Source organism: Microtus ochrogaster, chromosome 1, assembly GCF_000317375.1.
Source record: "Microtus ochrogaster isolate Prairie Vole_2 chromosome 1, MicOch1.0, whole genome shotgun sequence".
Classification (NCBI taxonomy): domain Eukaryota; kingdom Metazoa; phylum Chordata; class Mammalia; order Rodentia; family Cricetidae; genus Microtus; species Microtus ochrogaster.
Genome location: NC_022009.1, coordinates 115,256,737 through 115,260,665, shown reverse-complemented (window position 1 = coordinate 115,260,665; position 3,929 = coordinate 115,256,737).

Sequence of the window (3,929 nt, the reverse complement as noted above, 5' to 3'; positions counted from 1 at the left end):
TGTGTGTGTGTGTGTGTGTGTGTGTGTGTGTGTGTACAGGACACTTGCCCCATTCTAATTCAATGAGCTTTTAGTAGTCAGATTTAAAATAGCCTAATATCCATTGATAAGGTGGTAGATGTGTCCAACTTGATATATTATTGTGAATTATTCTGTAGCAGTTCATTAATTGACATTCATAGAAGAAAAGTTTTATGACTAAGTCTCAAAAAATGTTGTATGTAAACATCATTGCATTTTTTATTATTTATTATTTTTTTATTTTTTATTAAAATCCCAGGAAATGGCCCCTGACTCCCTGAGAAGAACTGAAAGCTCACCACTGGCCCACAAGCCCTGTGCAGTCTGGGCAATCTGGAGCTACTACAGTTTTTCCAACTGATTTCATCTTACAGTTCTTGTATGTGAGACCTGAATAAACATCCCTTCACCCCAGATCGGGTACACATTATGAACCAAAGAAACGGTTCCATGCATGTCTTACTTAGGGAGTTTATTGGCTTTACTTATAGAAGCATGGATGGAAAGGTTATTTCCAGGAGCATGGGTCTCTCAAAGGCAGCTGCACCGTGGAAACCTCAGCTTCCTGGAAATCCCTGACACTTCCTGCCATACCTGTAGACTTCTATGTACGGTAGAAGTTCCTCTTCCCTCAGGGCTATTTACTACTTCTATAACCTTGGAAACAGGGATGCTTTGTGAGTTTTATACTCTGGAGTTTGCTAAACCTAGTAACTTTTCCAGCTCCTTCCTCCAGCAGTCCCAGTTGTAATTGGAGCTAAGGCTGCACACTGGTTCCCTTCCTCCTGGCTGCTTCAAAGTAACAGGTTCACACACACCATTTCCACTAAATATTCCCTTCCCAGAGACACTTTGCCCGCTCTCCTCTCTTATTGGAGTATTTGTTCAGATTTCCCCTAATTAATTAATCTGTCTTAGCTTACCCGAATTAAAATAGCAGCTCCACAGATTCCAACCCCTCATCCTCCCAGATCCTTTCTCTTGTTCCATTTTCTTTCTTCCAGAACCTTGTTGATTTACCATACACTCAATAATCTAATTGTTACTGTGTTTCCCGGTGGCCTAATAGCCAGGAAGTCTTTGATGGAGCAAGGAAAGGTGCACCAGCTTGATTGCACTGGTCATAAACAACTGAAGTAGAGAAAAGAGATTTTTAACAAACTAAAAGACCAATAAGATGGAAAGAAGGCATAGGGTTAAAAAAAAAAACCCACGTACTACAAAGTTCTGTCTCTTTATCAGAGTCTGGAACTTTTAACTCAATATAGAAATATCAATTAGGTTTCCGGGAATAGTTTTTTGTGCCCTATTTCTTGTTGTCATAATAAGTTTTGTAATAAAGTAACACCAAAAGAAAGAAAATACATAACTCTTGACCTTTTATATTTTCATAAAAGGTTTCTAAGAAGATGCATTTCTATTGATTTTTGAAGGAGAAACAACTCCCTGGTTAATTAATCTTTCTCACTTACAAACACACTCAGTCCCAGAGCATGCCTCGTTCCACCTTCCCTGGACATTATTAAATGGATATTTCCCAGACTGAACCTCTGTGTGGGCTGCAACATTGTCACCTGAACCTGCTCTGCATTGATAACAGCGAAATAGTCTCACTCAGAAGCCCTAGGTACAATACCACCATGCCATTCTGTACACAAGTATGTAGCTTCTAGCAGAAACTTGATTGTTCCAAACTAACCCTTTCAGCTTCCTCTCCCTGCAGACATTCTTACCTTCTGCTGATTCTCAATACTCTCATGGACAACTGAGTAATATTTCCCCCCTAGGAAAGACCAGCCTACATCTGCACTATGGATTACTTACTATAGAGTCACTTTCTGGCCTTAGAAAGAATGAAGCATTTTCCTCTAGCGGCAAAGCCTTCATTGCCCAGTCAGGCACACATTAGAAAAGAATCTTGGCGTGCAGAATTTTAGGTTCACTCAGCCTGTTATGGAGTTCCTTAGTATGTGGAGCCTCCCATAGCCTTGCTGTGCTTAGCCCAAAGACACTCACAGTCATGAAAGATGAACCTAGGACAGAGACTTCACATTTGCTGTTTTGTGTCAATAAAGACTAAAACACAGCTCTCACGAACCTATGCAAAAAAGATGCAGGTTGGTTAGGAGAATTACAGAAAAGTGAGTGTAACCGTTTTTTTCTTTGTGCCACTAACCAGCTCCCCAGTGATGACGCAGAGACTTCTTATTAGTTATGAAAGCTCAGCTTTATCATACGCTCGTTTCTTGGTAGCTCTTATAACTTAACTTGTTTCTCTTCACAAGTTTTTTCCTTGGGGCTTTTATCTTTCTTTTTTTCTGTATATCTCATTTTCATGCTGTCCCCATATTTGGCTGGCGGCTGCCTGGCTTCTGGCCCCGAGTGTGATTCTCTCTTTCTCCCTCCTTCTTTTTCTCTCCTGTCAAGACTAGATTTCTCCTCCTACATGTTCTCTTTACCCACCAACCCTGCCTATCCCTCTCCTGCCTCGCTGTTGGCCATTCAACTTTTTATTAGACCAATCAGGTGCTTTAGTCAGGCAAGGTGAAACAAATGCAACACATCTTTATATCATTAAACAATTACAGCAAAAACAAATGGAGCATACCTTCAGATAGTTAAAAATCACACAGCATAAACAGATATAGCACATCTTTGCCTAGTTAAAACAATGTTCCACAAAAAGGGAGTAATTGAGGAAACATGAGAGAAACTCCCAAGCATGGAAGGGATTTTCAAGATTTCAAAGATCTGCCAAATGTCCCTGCCCAGGACTTCTAAAGGCAATGGGGAAAACTGGACAAAGACTAAGATAATTGTTATGAAATTAGTTATCTCTCTGGGCTATCATGGGCCAAGTCAGTGAAGGGCCCACATGCTCTATGCATGTCCTTCTGACCCAACTAAGGCAGTAATTCACTGTCCATGCATTGCACACCTGCTTAGGGGTACTTGAAGCTCATCCTTGTCCACCTGCAACTCAAGCTTTGCTAACTGTTGATCTTGACTGTTGGTTATCAGTCCCTTGGTAAGCAGCCTCCTCTCCAATATTGCAGAAGTCTCAGTGAAGTTGGTTATGCTACACTCTCTCTTTATTCTCATGCTGCCAAGAAATATCCGCAGTGCTCTAAGTTACCTGCTTGTCTCCAGGATAGTCTACTGTCTCTTTCCTGGTATGAGTATGGGCTTGTTAGAAGCCATCTTTACTTAAAACTTTGTTGCAATTAGCTGTGTTAGGCACAGGAAAGTGTAAGAAGCAGTAGCGCCCAGGGGCAAAGGTCATCCAGGGAAGCTAGCCAGCTGGCCTTAGTTCTTAGAGCTCATCTATTTCTTATTAGATTCTCTTGAGCATCTTATACCAAGCTATAGGCATTATTGTCTATCATCCCCAAAACAAAAATTTAAAACCATAGTATACAAGCAAAAGATCAGTAAGAAAAAATAAAAGCCCAGACAAGGCCCCTCCCTCATCTTCTATTGTGATTCTCATAGTTCCCTTCAGATGAGGTTTTCTCCGGAAGGAGCAGGGAGGACGGTAAGATCCGTGAGACTCAGAAGGAACTTATAAAACTCAGGTGACCAACAAGAAATTTACAAGACTTAAGACCCTGCTCCCTGGTGTTATATAAGCAGGAATGGTTGGTGAGGGAAAAGGACCTCTTCAGTGATACAAATGCCTGCCCATGACTTAGTGACACAGCACCAATATTGCAATCCAATACATCCATTGCTTCCCAACCTAGACTTAAGCATCATTGTTTCTTTGGTCTTGATCAGGAAACTTCAAACAGCAACTTATTTTTATATTTTGATTTTGTTCATAGTAATCATCTGAACAATTTTTTTTTTTTTGAGACAGGGTTTCTCTGTGGCTTTGGAGCCTGTCCTGGAACTAGCTCTGTAGACCA